The 23,234-nt window shown below is 37.4% G+C and overlaps 1 protein-coding gene across 1 annotated transcript in view; it reads left to right on the forward strand.

Moving 5' to 3' along the window:
* LOC125254921 (protoheme IX farnesyltransferase, mitochondrial) overlaps positions 1-23,234 on the forward strand; it is a 46,197-nt gene that overhangs the window by 4,589 nt on the left and 18,374 nt on the right. The gene's annotated exons all lie outside the window — the stretch shown is intronic.

Below are 23,234 nucleotides of genomic sequence, written 5' to 3' on the forward strand. Positions count from 1 at the left end.
AATTGCCTACTTGGCGGTCTGTTGATTTTTCTATTGTTTTGCTTGTGTACAGCTAGATGGATGAAGTCTCATTGCAGCGTTGGCTTGACTTCAGGGAGTCCCGCAATGCCCAGCAGAGTTTCATTGTGTGTTACACAAAAATAGGACACAAACACTCGATATGGGCTCTCACAGTGCACTTTGTCATTCGTTTGGAGAGAGAGAGAGAGAGAGAAAAGAAATCAGTGCTTAAGTGAGCCAATTGTAGAGTCTTTTGCATTCCACTCCTGCTGTGTATCTAAAAAAATGCATTAGGCCAGATTAGCTGTGCTGCTCTGATGCTTTTCAGATGAAAGCATTTGCAGCGCTAGAATGAGAAGAAACAGAGAGCGAGAGACGCACGTTGTATACACTCTGGTTTGCTCCATCTGTAATCAGCTTTCTGCTCGAAGCAGAGCACGTTCTGTGCAGTAAGGCTCTTCATGACTCAAGAGTATTAGCCAAATTGAAGGCTGTTACATCAACCCATTTCAACGCCCGCAGCTCCTTGACCAAAACACAGGTGCGGCCTGTAATTTGTAGAAGGTCAAGATCACACTCGCTGACCAGTTTTTAACAGGAAGATCCTATACTAGGCCTTTTTTACTCTTTAGTGGTGTCTCTGCAGTGCGTTTACTCATTACTGTGTTGTTAGATTAGCCTGACCTCATTGTGTCATATCCTGGTGGCCTTTCATACCTGTGGACTAGTTGGTGCGGAAACGAACAAGCAAATATTTGCTCCTCAGGTTGGGCATGAATGCCATCAGCCTTTTGACTTTCTTCATAGGCCGTTTGTCTAATTACTGATTGCTAACTTTTTTCTGTGATATGCCTATGTCACATAGGTGTTTCTGAAAGAAGTCTCACCAAGCCTGCTTTTATTTGGTCAATTTAAAGTAACTGTTTTCAATATATTTTATATATATATATATATATATATATATATATATATATATATATATATATAATATACTTTAACATATAGTTTATTCTTGTGATGTGAAAGCTGAATATTCAGCACTGCAGCGACAACTCCAGTCTTCGTTGTCACGTGATTCTTTAGAAATCATTCTAATATGCAAATTTGTTGCTCAAGAAACTTTTATCAATGTTAAAAACTTCATATTTTTAGCTTAATGTTTTTCTGGATTTTTTTTTTTTTTTTTTTTTTTTGGAATATTGAATATATTTTTAGGATTCTTTGATGAAAGTTTTTTTTTTTTTGTTATAATATAAAAGTCTTTACTTTCACTTTTGATCAATTTAATGGATCTTTGCTAAAAAGATATATTTTAAAAAATGACTGCCTTCAGACTTTTGACCTGTAGTGTATAAGTATTTTAAGTATTAGTTTTTAAAAGTATTTGTCATAAAAAAAATGAAGCCTAATTAAAAATGAACTTACAAATAAATAAATAAATAAATAATATATATATATATATATATATATATATATATATATATATATATATATATATATATATTTTTTTTTTTTTTTATTTGACAGAAATTGTTTTCTTGTTTGTGTAATCTCTGTAAAATCATAAATAATCATGAATTTTGAAGTTTTGATTCTTTAATTTAAAAGGTGTCGAACCCTGTTGATTAGCACACTGTGCACATTTAAACTGATGCTAAATTAGTAATTCACAGATGAGTTAAAAACAATGGGGAAAATCTTGGATAGGCATGAAAGGTTTAAAGAAATCTTACAGCAATGAAGCCAACTCATTCTCCAAGTCATTTTTGAAGTTATAAAGATGGGGAAAAGGTTGATTAGGTATAATTTACTTTTTTGCGTAGTTCAAAATCAGGGCTCACCTGGTCTTTAAGTGTGTTTAACAATGAAACTGATACATGGTCCAAGAGGCTGAAGAGGCTGAGGTAATGGCCGAATATGGCGCAAGTGAAGGCGGACAGATGGGCGCTCTGTAAATTTGTTGCGTTTGATGTGCCGTCTTTGAAGTTCTAATTGAGCAGGAACAGTGAGGAGGGATGGAGTACTTAAAACAGGTCCATCAATCTCGTGTGCTTTTATATGCCAAAAAGCATGTTGGAACACAGGTATCAGATGTTAGTTTTATAATTTAAGTGGAACATGGGTATTTCTGATGCATACTTTGGTTTGCTCGGGTCTCTACTGTCTAGATGGCCTTGTGACTTCCGCAAGTGTTTCTGAAGGTTCAGTCTGAGACTAATAGGCTTTCTGTGGCTTCAGAGGACATTTAATCCATAGGCCATGGAGCAGGCTTTCTTGTGGCAAGCGGTTGGCATTTGCACGAAGTCTTCACTCCACACGTTACAGTATGGAAAGAGACTATGTCTGGCCCCTCTGTCTCGCCTCCTACTCAAAGCTATCATTTGGTTTCGCATCCGCTGATGTGTACATGCATAGAAATTTAATTGCAACCATAGTAGTGCGTCATAGTAGCCTGTAAGGGTGAGCGGCCTGACCGAAATCTTATATCACTTGATCACGTCAATATTATAATATAATTATATTATAATAACACAGAACAAAGACTCAATATTTCTAAAATTTCAACTGATTGAATTCTGATTGGATGACTTGCCTTTTCAAAAAAGGCACTAAAATTGCCTATAAGTAGTTTGAATTCTGTGTTGATACAACATTGCAGGTTTTGTTTGCCAACTGTACACAATCAAACTCCACTTTCCATCATGTATAATACTCCCTTAACACATTCTTGCCTTTTCTTTGATGCATCTCACTTTGTATTTTCACATTACTCCATGTTTCATTGTTACCTTTGCGTATAAATAAAGTTTAAAGCTGTCCAGTTCAGCAACACCTTTATTAGCCGACACATTCATAGGGTTATTCCACCCAAAACATATGCAACAATTCTGTAAATCAGACCCTGTAGAAAACAGCACTAGTGACACCAAGGTCATAGGTTTTAATCCCAGAGAAAACACTGGTAAAACATCACATTGTAGTTGCATTCAATAAGAAATAAACGTAATGCAGAGTGTATTGTTTTATTTGTAAGTGTGGATTAAATTGCAAGTTTTGGATGTTAATTACACTGGGTACCTGATGGCAGATTTGTTTACGCTGTTCAAATACAGTGCAGCAGAATAAGAGATATTGCATACAGGCAGTCTCATTGTTCCTGAAGCCTCAAGCACTTTTTGAAGTCTTAGAGCTCTGTGTGCATGCAGAAACTGTGACGTGATTGTCATCATATCTGCTAGCTGCTTGTACAAAGACGAATTCCTGGTGTGTATACCCTACTGACATAGCTTTGCATTACACTTGGCTAATGAAAGTCATTCTGATTTTATTGCATTTATTTGGGGTGCCGTCTATGCGATGAATGCGGTTTTCACACCCAGCTTTTTTTGTTGTTTCATAGTAAAACAGAGCAACTGGTTGAACGCCACAAATCATGTGCCATGTGGTCATTGTAGGAACTCTCTGATCTCATTCTCCTAGTCCTGACTCATCTTGTGTAATGTGACAGGTCTTGGGCACACCCATACCTGGCGGTAACTGATCCCCGCTCTTAACTCATCCTTTTGGTTTTTATAACTCCAGAGAGGAAAATAAAAGAAGAATGACGTCCTTAGATGTGGTGCCAGTTTTTTTTCCCTTCATTATAAAACATCGCTGCCACCCCCGTGCGGTTTGCTGTGATCAAAGATGATCCTTTTAAAGCTTGTAGAGTCCACTAAACATACGACAAACAAATCAAAGTTAAGGTGGATCCCGTTAAGCCTGTCTGTCTGTGGATTGAACATCAAACACCAAGCAGCTGATTTTTGGTATCTCAGGAGCCAGTCGAGTTCATCTCCGTTTGTGTTTACTTGTGACCATGATGAGATTTACTTTGAGATGAGAAAGACAGGCCTGGGAATCAGTGGCTGTAGCTTTTAGCCTTTGGTTCCTTGGAGTATTTCCTGAAGTCACATTGCAATTTTGTGGTTTCTTATTTCAGTGTAACCTTGTTTGGAAACTGTCAGGAATGCTGTAAAAACCCAGAATCCCCTAACAATGGCCAGCCAAAGTTGATACTGCATTCCGCCAAGGGACACAATGTTCAGTTGTATCTCTATATGTCACATACAGTTACGTCTTTTGTGATTTTTGGATTTAGACCTTTCAATAATAACTAGGAAGAAAGTGTTTTTAAACATTTTTATGAGATGCATCCCCTGTTCTTCAATGGATGGGCAAACAGGTTATCATTTCCATTATATTTACATATACACTAGGGATGTTCGCTATCACGTGCACAGTGTATAGGGAGCGGTGGTACTGACCATGCATTTTACAAGGTATTTGTCAGTGATGTTCAGGATCTGTTGCGCACCAAATCCTCCGCCATCGTCTTGTCAGTCAGCTTTCCTTACTCTCATCAGGTGATAGTGAAATCTGACTCCTGCTGCACTGTGCTACGACTCTGCAGCTCATGCCGTATGGAGCAGACTCTTTCAGAATATAATTGTAGCGTCTGTTGACCAACTGAACTAAATGGTTTTTATTTCTATAAAAAAGCAAAAGACAGTGGGTGCGGTACCACGGTGGCCAGGTAATGTAATCTGTGTACGGCCGAACACTGTAACCTAACCTGTGCAAGCCTAATATACACCACTGTTCAGAAGTTTGGGGTAATTTGGGGTAAAATGTCTTTTTTTTTTTTTTTTTTTTTTTTTTTTTTTTTTCATTTATCCGATCAAAAATTACTGTAAAAATAGTAGTATTGTGAAATATTTTTGTAATTTAAAATAACTTTTTTTTTTTTTTATTATTTTTGTTGTTTATTTTTTTGTTTTAAAATGTAATTTATTCCTGTGATGGCAAAGCTAAATATTTGTGTCACACCTGTTGGAGTTTGGGTTCCTTGCCGCTGTCGCCTTTAGCTTGCTTAGTTGGGGACACTTGACATTTGACTTGACATTTGATATTCAACAGTATTCTTGACATTTATTCAACAGTGCTTTGATCTGCCTGCATTGACACTATTCTTTAAGAGCTGCTGTGCAGCACAAATTATGTACCAGTTATCAATGTAAAGCTGCTTTGACACAATCTGCATTGTAAAAAGCGCTATAAAGGTGACTTGACTTGACTTGACATGATCCTTCAGTAATTATTCTAAAATGCAGATTTGCTACTATTTATCATCATTGTTAAAACGTGTTAAAGGTGCCCTAGATTCAAAAATTGAATTTACCTTGGCATAGTTAAATAACAAGAGTTCAGTACATGGAAAAGACATACATTGAGTCTCAAACTCCATTGTTTCCTCCTTCATATATAAATCTCATTTGTTTAAACGACCTCCGAAGAACAGGCGAATCTCAACATAACACCGACTGTTACGTAACAGTCGGGGTGAACGCCCCAATATTTGCATAATGCCAGCCCATGATGTTCCCAACATTATAAAAGGCATTAGACAAGGGCAGCCAGTTAACGTCTGGAGCTGCACACAGCCGAATCATCAGACTAGGTAAGCAAGAACAACAGCGAAAAATGGCAGATGGAGCAATAATAACTGACATAATCCATGATAGCATGATATTTTTACTGATATTTGTAAATTGTCTTTCTAAATGTTTCTTTAGCATGTTGTTAATGTACTGTTAAATGTGGTTAAAGTTACCATTGTTTTTTACTGTATTCACGGAGACAAGAGCCGTCGCTATTTTCATTTTTAAACACTTGCAGTCTGTATAATTCATAAACACAACTTCATTCTTTATAAATCTCTCCAACAGTGTAGCATTAGCCGTTAGCCACGGAGGACAGCCTCAAATTCACTCAGAATATAACGTTAACATCCAAATAAATACTTTACTCACATAATTCGAAGCATGCATGACGAACATCTTGTAAAGATCCATTTGAGGGTTATATTAGCTGTGTGAACTTTGTAAATGCGCTGTAATCAGGCTGTAATATAGTCGACAGCTCATGTGGCAGGGAGCACGCGATTTAAGGGGGGCGGTACGCTGCCTAAATCAGTGCATTGTTAATGATGCCCCAAAATAGGCAGTTAAAAAAATTAATAAAAAAAATCTATGGGGTATTTTGAGCTGAAACTTCAGACACATTCAGGAGACACCTTAGACTTATATTACATCTTGTGAAAAAGCATTCTTGGGCACCTTTAAGTGCTCCCTAATATTTTTTGTGGAAACCATGATACAGTTTTCAGGATTCTTGCATTAACACAGAATTCACTTAATCTGCTATTGTCAAAATGTAGCTTTGGGGTCATCCTAAATAGAAATTCATGGGTGTTCTGTTGATTGCTATGAAAACTTTAGCCTGAGTTCCACTTAATTTGATAATTGAGTCCAAAGAGGCTTTTCTCCCAAGCTAAAGGTTGAAAATCAGCTGTCTGGTGAAGGGGCCACAGCAAAGAAAATACTTTTTGTCCATCCTCTAGCCAACGAGGACACAGTCAAATTTTTCCCACCGCCTTTTTTGTGAGGTGTCAACTCAGTGTTGTTTTTGTAAATCCTGTCCTGGTATTTTAGAGGTGGTTTTGTGTCATATCCCCTGTTGAGATAGACAGGTCTGAGTGTGCGGTGGGTCGTCGTCAGAGGATGACATGCACACGAGAGAAACAACAGTGTCTGACAAGACGAAGAAAAACACATCTAGTTTCCTGACCCCCTTCTCTAGGCCTCAGCTTGCTTTTGTTGCCCGTCTTCTTTTAGGTATGTGCACAACTACCTATTAATGTTAACTAGTGGGTGGGTTGTTTGAAAGACTAGTCAACTAGACAGTCTTAAGTAACCCTGAATAATTGTAAAGATTTAAGTTCAGGTCGAAACGTTTCTTAAAGTAATAACAAAAATGTTTTACCAGTAATAAGCCTACTTTTTTTTTTTTTATCAAATATTGAAATGAAAAATCTTCTATAATGTTTGTTATAATGATGTGAGTTTTTTGTCAGTTGTTGATTTTCAATACCAATGTGAGTTACCACTATCTTGCCATGAAAATAGCCATAGATGTAAAGTAAAAAAAGTATTTGAATGACTTTTTAAGGTGTATGTTTTTGAGGCTTACAAATAGTTGTGATTTAATGATTTAATTGTCTGTTTTGTTCATCTCTTGTAGGGTATGATGATTCATTTGTACCCAAAAGTAGTGTAGTACTTAAACTAACTACACTCAAAAAAATAACTTGTTGGTCTAACTTAATTCAATTATGACACCTATTTCCACACAGTTGAACTGATTTATTTGAACTTAAGATAGGTTAATTGTACTGATGAGTAAAATTCATGCTAATTGAATGAGATCACACCAGTTTCATTTGACATATTCTGTGAATGTTTCCTGAACATAATTCATTCTTGTTGATCCAACCAGTGCTATTGCAATTCAGACTGGTGCCCTTGTGCAGTGTTGCTCAAGTTTTCTGCACTTTTAAGGAAATGGAAAGACCTGTTAGTGTTTAAGTGTTTAATGTTTAGTTATTTTGAACATTTAAAAGAGTTTGTAGCGTATATATATAAAAATGTTTTTGTTACCATCATGGTGAAGATGTGCGCTTGTGCTTAGGTTGTGAATAGCTGTTGTACACAGACATACATGTTTCATGACCATTGAGAGGGATAAAGCTGATGACCATATGTAGACTGTGTAAATTATGTGCTGGCCCTCAAACTAATTTATTTATATTTCTATAAAAACTAAACTAAAATATCACTTTTTCATATGCTAAGTAACATTTATAGCATGCAAGTAATGATCAGGTAAAGAACTTCTCATCACTGGCTTTAGCACAGTTAAAGCTTGTTGAGAACAACATAGATTTATTTCATGCAGCCACCCATAGCCTAACCACAAGGTCTACACTTCAGCATAATGGTAACCTCAAAAAAATCGACATAACAAACTCTTTTAAATGTCAAATATAACTGAACATCAAACTTTAAAAGGTATTTCCCTTTACTAAAAACACATTAAACAGCACTTAAGTTCAACATTTACTGTCCTGATCTTTCCCTACGCAAAGCATGCTGGGAACTAGAAATCCACTGCCCAGTTTCAATCAATGCAACATAAATGATTCATGTCATCCCAACACAAATGGTTTAGGTTAACCTAACATTTTGCAAATTTAATTTCATTTAACATAATACAATTGAGTGCAAATGCCAATTAAGTAAAAAAACTAAAGATTTGTGTTGGTTCAGCTTATTTTATTTAAATAAACTGAACAAGCAGCTAGAATCATTTTTTTGAGTGTACAGAAACATGAATCGCGACAGGATGGTTAAGAATTATCCTGACACTGTACAGTTAATGATCGTTAATAATCTCATCTCTTTGTTGAAGATCTGAGCAGAATGAAACCTGAGTGTAATTATACTTGATTATTTAACAATCTTAATAGCCCCATCCCATCACAGTAGCTTAAATTTTGATTTGGACCTTTTTGCAATGAAGTTAATCATCTCAAAAACATTTAAATATGCATTCATAGTTAATTCTGGAGTTTCCACGTCGAAATGATCTTGGAAATTCCCTGCTGATATAAAATGATCTAAACCTTCAGGAGGTTCTGTACCTTCTACTTCATTTGATGAGCTCTCAAGAGATATTCACATGCAAATTTGAATCCGTGACTCCGAGAAGCAGCATATCAAATCACCCTTTGAAGTAATTTATGGCTCTGTAAAACATTAATTTCTGTTGTGTTCTGTGTTTGATTGCTCAACATCCCTGTTTCTGCTTCCCTTAATAATGTTAATTGTAATAGTTCTTACATAATTTCTGATTTTGAAAAGAAAGAAAAAAACTATACGTTGGCTTGTCATTGTGTTATGTTTTTGTACCTATTCAGACTGATTGTGTCTTCTCTATGGATGCCTGCTATGAATTTTTAATGCCTTATCTATAAAGAAAAACGTCCTGGATAAGGGACGACCTAACGTCTTTGGATCAACAAGAGCAGAACTCATCACAAGAAAACCAAGTAATCACATCTCCATATATGACAGCACAGAATGTTTTTCCACATAGATAGGGGAACCACTATCCCATGAGGCTTCTTGTTCTGACTGTAGGCAACTCACCCTTAATCTTGTGTGGCATAGACAGTAGAGTGATTGTCGCCTGCTTGTAGTTTTCATGCATTTTTAAAATCCATATTTGCATGCGTAGGGTGGCTGCTTCAAAATCAATGTACTGTAACCGAGTGAGAGAGAGAAAATTGGAAGGAAATACTGGAACATAAAACACGATCTTTAAGAGGAATGAACGGCTTTGTTTTGATGACTATCATTAAAATCTAACAATGATTTAGTCTCAAAGTTGTTTTGCATATTGAAATTGCTTCAGAAACACATCTTATAAATCTGTATGCATTTAGTCGCTCAGCAAAGCAGCTTTGTTTTGAAATAGAAATCTTTTGCATTGCAATATTATAAATGTCTTTACTGTCACTTTTGATCAATTTAATGCATCCATACTCAAATCTTACTGACAACAAAATCTTACTGACAACAAACTTTTAAATGGTAATGTATATTTATGACCCATATATGTGACTCATGCTGGCAAAATGAGTCGGAATGTGCACGGGCTAATTACGAGCCACTGGCAAAACAATTGAAAAAATGTCAATTTTGGTCGAATTTGAGGTTTTCACAAAAATGAGATCATTAAGCCATCATCTACCGACCCCAATGCTCCAAATGGCAATTAAACATCTAAAAATATCTTTATTTGTTGTACGTCTAAGAGACGTACTTATGCTTTGTCCATGAAAAATGTTGTTTTTCTCTGCTAGCTTCTGAACGATGAAATGTGATTTTCAAACTCATGCTGATGTAAACAATGTTCTTGCTCACACTGACTGACACCTCAGACAGTGAGTGATCCCGATATACACAGAATTACAGTATTTCAAAATATCTGTCTTGGCGAGTATTCACGCAAACACTCTTATATTTTGAGTGAATGTTTGATTAACTGTTGGGGAAAAACCTCTGATGTGTAACATTATATTAGATCCGTGCGGCACAGTAGGTCTTAACATATAGGCTGTCTGTTTCATTAATGTTAATCAAACAATTGTGATATCACAGGGGGGAAAAAGTTGAATATTTTTCCTATAGATATGGGTTTTGAGTTTGACTTGGTGTGTGCCAATTTTGCTGGTGTTACCAGGGATTTTAAGGTATGGTTACTCGATTTTTCTCAAAATTGACTTTGCTGACTCTATCAACAAACAAATCATACATCACAATAGAGAATGTGAACATAACAATAACTCACTTTTGAAAATTTGCTCATTGTGACTCATTTTGCCAGCCACGGGTCACAAATTTGTGTAAATATATTACATTTATTTAATATATATTTAAACCATTACTATTTGAAGTCTTTGATGTTAGCTGACAGCATCTTTCAAATCTTAATTTGGGCCACATGTCTAAAGTTTTGGGATATCTGTGTGTCGTAATCCCTCCCTCTCCTGACCCATCTGTTAAAGCTCTGGCATTCTTGACAGCTCTTTCTGTCCCTCAGGACCTGCGTTACCATCGTTCTTCACATTAGGGGTCTTGCGCTGCTTTTCAGAACCTCTGGAGGAACCATAAGTTGTAACTAGATGCCCCCTAAGACATCACACCAGCCCGTCTCATTTTGAAGCACCCCATCCTGCAGTTTTATCTGTTGCCCCATGAGATGCAGTGACAGATGATACATTTTCAAACGGGTTGCAAATTCCACCGGCATGACGACATTGTGGGTCTGTAGTTTTACTGCCAATGCATCCTCAAAGCAAGACCGGCTGGCATTAGAGCGGCTCTTTAAAGACGTCCTGTCCAATCCTTTTTCCTTTTTAATGTTTTTGCCTTTTTCTTGCATGGTGAGACTCGAAAACGTTAATGACAACTCTGTTAAGCTTGCCCAAAAAGTGCTTTGGGGTTCATGCTGTACTTTATCAATTATTTATGAATCTTTTATTTTCATCGGTAATCACATTAGTTCCATCGTACAATGTGACCAGCTCCTTGAAAGTGTGTTTTTGCCATCCTGGGGAATTTTTTTTTTTTAGAGGTGAAAACGTGTCTGAGGAAGGAATTAACACCAAGGTGATCCCTCCATTTAATAGATGCTTAAATTAAGAGCCTGTTTTAACACTTCTTCTTTAACAATAGGGATGAGTCACCTCCTCTTTCATTTCTGCCGTAAGCTTTGAATCCATTGGGGAGGGTGGCGTGAAAAGACAGACTCTTAATCAGTGGGTGATCTCTGATCAGATGGCACGGTAGCACACAGGCTGTTCAATGGCCTATTTCACGGTGTTCAGGATAAGAATGAATATTTAAACAGAGGCAGTTGTTTAATAGTTAATTTCCCCAGTCTCGGCAATCCACAGGGTGTCAATCTATGTCAAACTACACTATGGGATATTACGCCACTGGCTCCATATGGACACAAGTGCTTGAGCTGTGGCATTGTCCTAGTAAATGTCAGCTACAAAACATGTTATTATCACATGAAATTTGATACCTTAATTTGTTCTCTATTTAGGTTGGGTTTCATTTTCTTTTGCATATTGAAATTAGAGAAGCATATGAAGGATATTCCATTCATTTTCTGGTGTTAATAGCAACCAGGTTGTTTACTGAAGAGTCTACGAGATGAAGATTTTGCATGTCATTTTTGATCTTTGCATCTCTTTCTTTCTTTGAATATACACGAGTTACCATGGATGCGCCAATACCATTTTCACCAATATAACGGTACTGATATGTGCGTCAATATACATTGCTGTCAAGCACTAAATAACCTGTGATAACCCTCCAGAAACCCCTGTAGCTTTCCAAGAATAGCTTTTCTCTCCCCAAAAAGTACATGCATAAAATATCATGTAATGTTACAGATCACGCCTTGGCAATATCGACATTGCACGTCATACGTACTGCAGCCCGTTTATTGTGAGTTAGGGGTTGCTTAAAGTTCTTGCAGATGCCAAATGAATGTCACGGCAATACGAATTAATTTAGGTCTTCAGAAGTCTCTACTGCTCTACTGCTCTCAGTTTTGATATTCCTTGACCTTAATTGAAGTCTAAAGTCGTGGTCAGGCCAAAAAAATTAGTATTGTGCAATAACTATTGCCTTTCACCTTCAGGCATGTTACATTTGTACAGGGTTTGTCTTGCAATCTGATGAAGTGCTAGTCATAGTGGGTTTTGTTGTCTTGAGCAATAGACAATTTGTGGTCCTTTTGGTCAGCCTTGGGCTACTGTGTATTTATTCAGACTTTCAAGCGTTCTGGTGCTCTTGTGGTTTATGTCTTTTCTCATGGTCCTTGTGTTTGTGGCTTGGGCATTCACCCTTGCGAGACTTGTTTGCATGTCTGAGGCTTCATTGACTTCACATGTCACCAGCCACACAGGTAGAGTCAAAACCAGACAGAATCTTGACAAAGGAGAGACAACAAACCTTCCCCAGGGGTTTCGCTCCTTGAGGTGGAGCCGTGCATCGTCGGCGCATTTGATCAAAGGGGTTTTCACACAGCTCCGGCACCCTCGCACGCGAGGTGTCTCGCCCCGCTCTCATCGCTTTATCATCCTTTTATTTACCACAATCCTCTCAGAAGAGTACACATCAACATAGAGGAGAGCTTGGCAGGCGGATCATGTACATATTAGCAGAGGTTACAGGTCTAGACATGGTGCTGCTATTGCATGGTCTTTGTTGACCAATTAATCACCATTCAGTGGATTTCAGTAAATTCAGGGGAAACTCCCATGTAAGGCAGTCTCTGGTGATTAGGAATACCACAAATGCGGAGGCAGATCCTTGGGCAAATTTGTTATGCAATTCTTGATGCTACACTCATAAAAATAAAGGTTCCAATAGAGTGTTTTCGTAGCGATGCCATAGAAGCACTATTTTTGGTTCCCCAAAGAACATTTCCATTAACGGCTCCACGGATGTTAAAGGTTCTTCATGTAACCATAGATGCCTATAAAGAACGTTTATTTTTAAGAGTGTAAGGAGAGCTTTGACCATCCTTGATCAACTCCTCAACATCCTTGATTGTGTTTTGTACTTTTGAGGCTAAAGTTCATGAATGCTATATGTCATAATAACATTTCAGTTTAGTTCCCTCTTAGACTCCCTCTTTACCGTGTTTCCTAGTACATTCATTGACATTTTCGGGTGAATAATTCAGTGCAAAATCTCAATGTTAATAGCACACACTCATGTTGGATATGAAGACTGTTCATTTCTATTTGATCACTTTTTCTCTTTTTTTTTTAAATATTCTTTCTTCCAAATTGGGTAAGAAGATACAGCCATTAATCCCCTCTGCATGTTTGTATGCCTGGTTGACAAGTTTTGGATGTTGAAAACCCCTCAAAACCCGTCTGTGCCTGTATGAACTGCATCTTCTTTGTGGACTAATAGAAGAGCAGATAGTGGACATGTCTAAATTAGCTGCTGCTATTTTCGTGATTTCCATTTGGTTCCAATGTTCTTGCTTAGAACAAAATGATTTTAAAAATTTGGTGTTTCATTTGTAGTCCGCATGCTGGTCTGAGCACCCAAACAACATTGTAATTTAATGTAATAGTGGGCAGCGAAAAGATTGGAGGAAATATAAATTAAGGGATAGTGACGTCTGTCATTTGAGGAATAATGTAATCTTAGCTGTCATTTTCTTGTTTACATCAGTGGAGCCTTTATATGATTTGAGTATACTAGTGTTCTTGGTGTGAGAGGTTTATTAATGAAATTGTTACCTGTCTTTTCTGATAAACATTATTTAAAGTGATATAAGATTATTAGCAGGCAATGTAGACTTTTTAGGCTGTAAACATAATGCATGAATTTGGTTTTTATGGTAATATAATATTTTATGGTATTTTATGGTAATTTTCTTTGTCTCAACAGGGATATAAGGTTGTTTACATATTTGTGTTACTATGTATTGCGCATTGTACTTTTTAGCAGTATTGTCTGCCAAATCTAGTGACCTTCAGAGATATTTTTTTCACCCATTTCAAAGGAGTTCTAGTTAAAACTAGATGTTTACTAAGTCTACTTTTATTTGAACCCAGATGGAGGTAGCAGCCAACAGCATTAGGAACACTTTGCTTAGTACTGGGATGCGTAACTAATTAACAAAAGCAGCCCTGTTAGCACCATGCTCACAAGCTAGTGTTGAATGCTAATTTTAACTCGCAAGAGTTGGTTGCATGCAGAGAACTGCCAATGCCACAAAATTGCAATGTAATGACAACTAGGCATCTACACAGGCATCTGCACCTTGCCCCATTAGCAAAACCTAGGATTGATGTCAGTGGAGCTGTTAAAGGGACTGTAAGGCACACATTTCCTATAGATGTTATAGAACTACTACATGCCCAATTGAACTGCCAAAAGTAAATTGAAATTTGTCTTGACTTATAACAACTCATCCAAGTGTCACCATGGCATTAGTGTGCATAGCAGGAGTAGCTTTGTTTTTAATCAGGTTTCTAGACCAAACAATTACCTTTAAAAAATATTACTTTTGTTCATTATTAATGGCTCTCTTTAACTGCACATTTTTCAGCATATTGAAGAGCTGTTTTGTGATGAGCTGTTTAAAATGATTCTGTTCTTGAAGTCTAAGGTCGCAGCCAGCTTACATTTGGTCATAATTGCACACTTTGTTGTCAGTTACAGTTGTTGGTTTATTGTTTTGCACACTCCTTTACAAAAGCAAGCTTTTTGAATAATTGTGGCTCTAAACTTAAAGGAGTAGATTTCCTGCTCATCTTCTTTCTTGGTAGCAAACCACTGAATTATCCTGCTTCAAACAACATTTGACTCATTTTAAAGGTGGTGCATCCTTTTAATCCATTCAAAGAGTTTGCAAATGCACACTCTTAGGGTTTGAATTGATCAAAAGCCACCTGTATATGATTCAGTCTCCCTCATCAGCTTGACATCCACTGTTAAAGCTCACTTTGCTTCTTTGTGCAGGTGATTTGTTGACATCCAAAGTTTTGTCACGAAACGGTGCCACTTTTGACTGACTTGAGTGGTATAATTGTTGATTACTGTCCGTGTAAGTGGCTTAAAAGGTGTGGTGGTGATTTTTCAGCGGAAGAGGCCATTGCTAGACTGTGTTTTTACTGCGTGACTCACCTGCGGGCCTGTCTTTGTGGTGATACTTTGTGACTCCAGACAAGCTCTGAGTCAATGTCTGTTTCTCACATGCCACTCTGAACTATTATTAGCTAAGGGGAAGAAGCTTTTAATAGAAACAAGGAAATATGTCACATTCAATGTACACACAGATAGCTAGGTATTTACTACTCAACATTCCTTCTTGACCATCTTAAAAGATACATGTACTCACTTATTAAAGAGGTTATTAGACTCCAGAGATTTAAAGTCTGATGTTTTGAATTGTCAGTCATGTTATAAATGATATCTTTTTCAGGCTGGTTTAGCTAATGTGTAGTATGTGCAGTAGTTGTCATTATCAAAAAGATGGCTTTATTTTATTCTTACAGCTGCCATATTGAGTGTTACAATTCTCCAATAAATCTGCAATTAGACCATCCCTTCCTCCTTTCTAATTGTTATTATAGCTTTAAAATACACTTCTTTTTCATCTTTTTTATTATTATTATTTATTTTTTTTATTTTTTTTTAAATTCCGATCGCTTCTATATTCTTTGTGTATTTTATATGCAACCAGACCGTTCTCTTATCTAGAGATTTGAAACGAAATCCCCTCAAGAAAATTTTCTCATCTCTTGTTCTCGTTTTTCAGCTCTTCGCTAACTTGTGCATGTGCTAATTCCTTCCTGTGATCTTTGCAGATGTGACTTCGTGAAGCTTCTTTGGGATTATTGTATGACAGTGAGCAGGATCGACTTCATCTCACTGTGTTTGGAGGACTTTTTTTTCCAACTACATGTCAAATGCAGATGTATTCACCCTCTTTAGTGTGATGCATTGGCTGTTGCATTTTTCCTTTCTCGTGTCTTTCATTTGAAGTAAAGGCAGTGTTCTTGTATTTATCATCTTTCTGCATCTTATTCACAGATGACACTTAAGAACTTAACATCTTTTACCATATTTTCCTTTTTCATGTTTTATATCTAAGAATTCATTTGGCAACTGTTTCTTTGAGTTTAATTCTTTGAAATCCTTCCACCACTTTCTTCGTTCCAAAGCCGAGAGGCTTCAGAGTGCTGAGCAGTTTCTATTATTTGCTCGTTTTGAAGGGTTTTCTGTCTTTTATCTGTTGTTTCACTTAATCCAGGGAACACAAAAGCACTATAACAGCCAGCTGTCATTGGTTTCAGGACGTTGCTCTCATTACAGGCAGGTGATGAAAGCGTTTTCGGGTTTCTCCATCTATCGAGGGGATCGGCCATGCTGTGCTTTTCCTCACATCTCTGGAATCTTCCCAATGGCACTTTTTCAACATGTTCCTCATTGATTTCATGACAGTGGTGTACTATAAAGCAGCCTGTTTGATGAATATTAAATCATTACATCAGGGCTACAAGGCTGGAATCAAAGTCCAGGATTGTAGTTTGCATCAGTTGGCTAACCATCGTGAATGAAGTCTCTTTTTGGGCATGTTCTGCAACACACCAAATTGAGTCCTTGATTATGATGCCTGTTCTGCTTATGATTTGCAGATTAACCATATCCTGTGTGAGGCTGAGCTTTTGAGGTTTATGGAGCATAAATTCCAGTCCCTTAACCACTAGACCTATTAATTGAATCCCAAAATAAGCCTCAAAGGTGGCTAACCTCAGAACGTGTGGGAGATACACAATGCCACCAAGCATCCTGGCAGCTGATTTCTTTCATACGCCATATTGACTATTGCCATTTTTTTTTTACATCTTTTTTGATTCTTACTGTCCACTGTCTTATAGCTGGTCCCGTTTCCTTCCATTGTTCCAGAGTGAAGCATCATTCTGTCATCCCCGCTAATCTGCTTTCTCTCTGACAAGAACCATTTTGCTTCTTTTAATGGCGACAGATGGTTGACGACTTACTCCGAGGACTTGACAGCAGAGCTAACAGCCTGACATTGCTTTCGACAAGCCTGACTAGGGGATGAGAAGAAGAGCGGAAAGGGTCTTGAGGGCCGAAGGCATGAAGCGAGAGCAGACAGAGGTTGACAGGAACTTTGCACGTAGTCAAGCTCTTCAAAACCATCCTGCTTCCATCTGTTTTTCAGGCATGAATAATTCAAACGCTTCTCCAGTGGTGCCTTGATGGTTTCAGAATTGGTCCAAATAGATGAGCGCCCTTTTTCTTTTTCATGTTTTTGTTTTTTATATACAGAGGTTAATCTGAGGCCCCCATTAAAACAAGACTTGCATCTTTAACTCAGTCCATTCCCCATCTGTCAGAAGCCTTGGGGGTAATAACAGGGTTGGTTTCCATGGATGCTGCTGCTCGGCACCCTGTCATACGGGTTTGAAAAACCACAATTAGTGTCTGCTTTGTAATTACCAACTTTAATGCTGGAGAGGATGGCGATCAAATCCAAGTATGTTGGAGCTAGAGCCCTTCAGACAATCATCCATGTAAAAACCTCCAGTTTCTTATATATATCCTTGGTACAGACCAGTTTTGACAGAATACATATGTTCTTCTCTCATTATTTGGTCTTCAACATGTTCTTGTCTTCTTGCAGTGTCTACATGCATTAAATAGGATTGGAATGGCAGTCCTGAGCAGCTCAGCTGTCATCTTATCCCAGCAAATTACAGTATAACTAGTACATTTGTGACTAGTGTGCTAAACTAGTGTGCTGGATATCTTGGATACTAGTGATTCACAATGTATTGGTCAGATATATTGATAAATCAAAGTTTTATTTATTTTATTTTATATATATATATATATATATATATATATATATATATATATATATATATATATATATATATATATATTTATATATATATTTTACAGTTAAATTTTTTTTTTTTTTTTTTTTGTTTTTTTTTGAAAAAATAGGATTGCATTTTAAAATCTTCTTTTTATTGGTTTTTACCATATTTTTAATATCGGTGCATCCACATTAGATACCTTGACCAGAGATTATTTTAGAAGTTTAAAACTCTAAATCAACTCGAATCAATAGTTGTTCTTGTCTGCAATCAACTCATTCCTTCATCTTCCCTTCTTGGTGTCCTTTTTAAATTTTACAGACAGACAGAAGTGTAGGGATGTGAAAAAGAGTCCTAATTATGGAATGCAAACACTGTTTGGGGTCTGGGTGTTCACGGCAGCCTGTGGTTTCGCAAAGATAGATGCAGTTTTAGCAGAGAAAACAGATCTTGTGACCCATGTCCAGACATGTCTAAGCTCTTACCACAAACTGCTGATAAACAAAAGAGAATAAAACAGGCAGATTAGACATTGAAAAGAGTTTCTATAGGTGAAATAGCACTAGGAATGTGTGTATGCCTTGCGTGTTATGCCTGTATCTGTCTTGCACAAAAACTCTCCTCCTCAAAATCTAACATCCCTGCCTCATGGATCATGTAGATGGGAGAGGGTGCTGACATGAACATTTTGATAAGAAAACCACTTCTTTCAGATGTCCATTGTTGAGATGGCTTAATGAAGAATGTTTAGCCTTATGTCACATCTTTGTCAACTTGGTATGTTAAAAGTTCAAGCAAACCGTGTCCATCTGAAGTGAGACAGCCTCTCAAGAAGTAAACTTAGACGTCCGTTGGCAAGAATGTTTGGAGGAAAAGTGCATTTTGGCCACAGGTTGTTGATGGCGACAAATTCAACACAATGGAATTGAGGCGGTAGGAAATGGAGTTCAACCTCTATAAAGACATAAACTATAGGTCTGTATGTAAACACTTAGTAAGCAAGCATTTTAGGGTCGTGCATTTGTGAGGCTGCTTTTCTCATGTGCCTTCTGCTGTCACACACAGCTGGAGGCACCAGATATAATCTAAACACACACTCATGTGTTCTTGTATAAACACATGCTTACTTGACGTCCTTACAGATGCTGATATTAAACGACTCAGTTGCACAAACAGTTCATGGTCTTAATGGTAATCTGGGAATGTCAACATTTAATCTTAACCGATGTATCACAGGTAAAATACACGTATGGCTAGTCGGCCCTATCAAAGCGAAACGTGGCCTTTTGGCGCATTAAGTATGTTTGCGTCCTTAGCAAAAATAAGTGTATGACTCAAATGCGTCTTTGTTTAGTTTGCCAGAGACTTAAATTGTGCTTTGATTGTTGGGGTCATGATAAATGAGGGTTCTTAGTAGAAAGCTCTGTTCATAAACATGCCTACGCATGGCTGTTACTTCAGGGAAGTTTCTTCATTTAACATCATGAACAAGGAACTTGGCGTAACTCTCAAATATTGCTCAAATCACCAAATTTAAAAAGGCTGCCTAAACTTTTTTTTTTTAGGCCAGTTATTATTTTGATTGTTCCTTATGTGCCAGATCTTTTGAAGAAAGGCTTGTTTTGGCTTGGTTTTAAATGACTTGATTAACTTATAATTGCCTCATTTTTTTTCAGGGAGGTCTTGTTGTTTTTGTTGTAGCACAAAATACAAGACCAATAATGAAATTGTTTAAATTTCAATCCATCACAGTTGTCTTATTTCACCGCAACCAGTATCATCAGCTATTCGGGCTCTTTCTCTGTAACTTGAAGCCCCATCACAGAAGGAGGTGCTGTGGTGTGGGATCACGACGGCGAACTACGGGCTCACCTTAGTGATGGTCTGGGTTATGTGAGCTGACATTGGGCCAAAGATGATGAACTAGCTCGTCATTCCCACAGGAGATTCTCGGCTTAGCCTCCGTCTCCAACTCCCAACCGACATAGACAGCGCTCATCCATCTTATGTCATCGCCATGAAATACCTTTTAATGTTGTCGTAATAACTGGAACGAACGTTGCAAAACGTCTGCGAATGGTAGTGCTGGAACCAAACCAAGATGCTTTGGAGAAAGAAGGGCTGCAGTGCAGATCATGGCACTTTTCTTGTGTGTGAGTTGCTAACATGACCAAAACGCAAGTCTTTATCGTTCGATTAAACTGATGATGCATAGATTTCCATATGCTATTTTATCCTTTCTTCTTCAGGACCTCATCCCTAAGCTTTCCCAGCCTCCCTATCCTATTTTGCCCGCTGGCAAAAGAACTAAATACATTGATTTGCACTGAGGCAGCGCTAGTGTAGAGCAGAACATTCATAATTGGCTGATTAGCATGTGGACAGTTTAGCACTCAACTCTGCTTTGCACGGGCCATTAATCAAGCCTGTCTCTGTGCCAGCTGACTTACTGCCAGGTTCCTTGCAGTGCTCCAAGCTGGAGAGGCCAAATGATCACAGCTTGGATACCAGGCTGGAAGAGAAGGACCTGCATCCTTGCTCTTGCGTGGAGATGGCAGGGAGTAGGGATATTAAATAGGGCTCAGGATGAGCCTAGACTCAATAGACTGCAGATATCTGAATCTAGGATTGTCAATTTCATTCAATCAGGATGTGTGCATCCAACTACTTTTTGGTTCAAACTAAAATTACGTTGTTTTTTTTTTTTTGTTTGTTTTTTTAATTGGTCATTTTTACTTTATTAATAAATGTTTGTTTTAGTGTAATGATTTTTCTGTGCATTCTATCCCAAAATGGGGATGCACAATATACCACAGTATACAATGTAACATATTGGATATTGCATTTATATTGCCTTTAACATAATCTAGCACTCTTTAAAAAAAAAAAACAATAATTTAATAACGCTGTTAAATGCAATTTTTACGCAGATCGTAAAATGAAAATTTGTCATTTATACTATTTGTTGTGATGCCTAAATTCACTTGAAGCATTTAAAACTATTTTATTTTAATATATTTTATAGTTTGTTTGTTTTTTACACAAAATAGTACATCATTTTAATGATTGGCCATTTATTAGTCATTGCAAAATAAAATAATTATCTTACTGGTATACGCCAAATATGTCAAATCTGAATATCGTAGCTCAACTATGCAAAACCCTGGTATTGCTCAATTTTAACTGTGAATGTTAATTTATAACAGTTGACCTTGTCCTGATTTGGTTGTGAAACACAATTTAAGATTGTCAAAATGTGTTTCCATTAGCTTTGCACTTGAGATCCTCATAAATATGTTTGTAATCCTCATGTGATCCTCATACAAGTTTGAGTAGTGAAGCCATTGTTCAGAGGTTTGTAGTGAAGGCATTCTTTTCCTTGCTATAGATTAAAGGGATAGTTCACCCAAAAATGAAAATTTGATGTTTATCTGCTTACCCCCAGCGCATCCAAGATGTAGGTGACTTTTTTTCTTCAGTCGAACGCAAATTATGATTTTTAACTGCAACCGCTGCCGTCTGTCAGTCAAATAATAGCAGTGGATAGGAACTTCAACTATAACAGTAAATAAAACTTGCTTAGACAAATCCAAATTAAACCCTGCGGCTCGTGACGACACATTGATGTCTTAAGACACGAAACGATCGGTTTGTGTGAGAAACTGAACAGTATTTATATCATTTTTTACCTCTAATACACCACTATGTCCAACTCCGTTCAGCTTCCGGTGTGTGAGGTCTGATCGCGCTCTGACAACGGAAGTGATGTCTCGCGCTCATTGAAGTATATGGGCGAGACATCACTTCCGTCGTCAGAACGCGTTTTTTGACCTCACTAACAGGAAGCTGAACGAAGTTGGACATAGTGGTGTTTTAGAGGTAAAAAATGATATAAATACTGTTCGGTTTCTCACACAAACCGATCGTTTCGTGTCTTAAGACATCAATGTGTCGTCACGAGCCGCAGGGTTTAATTTGGATTTGTCTTAGCAAGTTTTATTTACTGTTATAGTTGAAGTTCCTATCCACTGCTATTATTTGACTGACAGACGGCAGCGGTTGCAGTTAAAAATCATAATTTGCGTTCCACTGAAGAAACAAATTCACCTACATCTTGGATGCACTGGGGGTAAGCAGATAAACATCAAATTTTCATTTTTGGGTGAACTATCCCTTTAACACAAAAATATGCCTAATAAATGCTTGACAATGAAAAAAATATATGTTGACACCAAAGCAACATAAACATCCCTGTCTGTAGGATTGGTGAATGTGATTTCACCAAGTATAATGTTCCTGGATCTGTATCTTTGTTGATCCTTGAACAACATTCCAATCAGATTTGAGGGAAAGTTTACAGTTTGTAAAGTTTAGGCTTACAACCGGTGTTAGGTGCTTCTACATCAGTGTTGTTCACCTATTATTTCAAAAATTTTAGGGGTAGCGTTAGGTTTAAAGTTGGGGATAGGATTAGGACTACATTTTCAGACAGGAATGTTGTTCCAGAATCATCAGATCAAATATGTTGGTCCAGGAACATGTCTGTCTTGGCAAATTCAGGGTGAACCTGTAGGATTCATCCATTTACATCATTTCTTGTGATGTGTCAGGAAGATGAGATTGAACTAAGCCCATGCAGCTGATTTGTTGAATAATTGTAATCATGAATGAAGAATTCAGAGGTCTTTTCTGTTGGAGATGATGTTTTTTGCCTACCAACTTTTGTTCTCCTTCACTGAATTTCACAAAAACAAGGAAATACAGTTCATAATTGTAATTCAGTAGACTGTGATCCAGTCTTGCACCTTTTAAAGCATAATCTTAGTGCAGGCACTCTGTATAATTACTGCATGGCTGAGCATAGTGGTCTGGCGAACAGTTTCTGCAGGGCCCCGGCAAAATTCACGTAGCTCAGGTTGAACTTGAACCTCAGTGATTCAGAGGTCGCTGTCACTAAAGCGGAATTTCTCTTTCATAAGCTCTTGAGATAATTCGCAGCTGATGTTTTCTGCTGCCGTTCTTTAGAAATTTGTCAGGTAATAATGTTAAATCGATGGATTATTACCTCTTCAACTCCTGAACTCTGGTTCTGCACCTGGACTTTGACAGCATGAGGAATTATCTTTGAATGCATGTACTTACAATGTACACAGTGCTGATTGAGAATCTGGATTGTACTTTTTGTTTGCAAAGGTGGAGGAAAAAAGTTGAAGTTGCTGAGTTAGGTGTTTGAGCAGGTGGTGTTTACTTTGACCAATTTCTACTGATCAACGCCGACGTCTTTCTCATATACAGCAGCTGTGTTGTAAATGTGTATTTACTTGGGCTCCATGCG

The sequence above is a fragment of the Megalobrama amblycephala genome, linkage group LG20 (genome assembly GCF_018812025.1).
Source record: "Megalobrama amblycephala isolate DHTTF-2021 linkage group LG20, ASM1881202v1, whole genome shotgun sequence".
In the NCBI taxonomy this organism is placed as follows: domain Eukaryota; kingdom Metazoa; phylum Chordata; class Actinopteri; order Cypriniformes; family Xenocyprididae; genus Megalobrama; species Megalobrama amblycephala.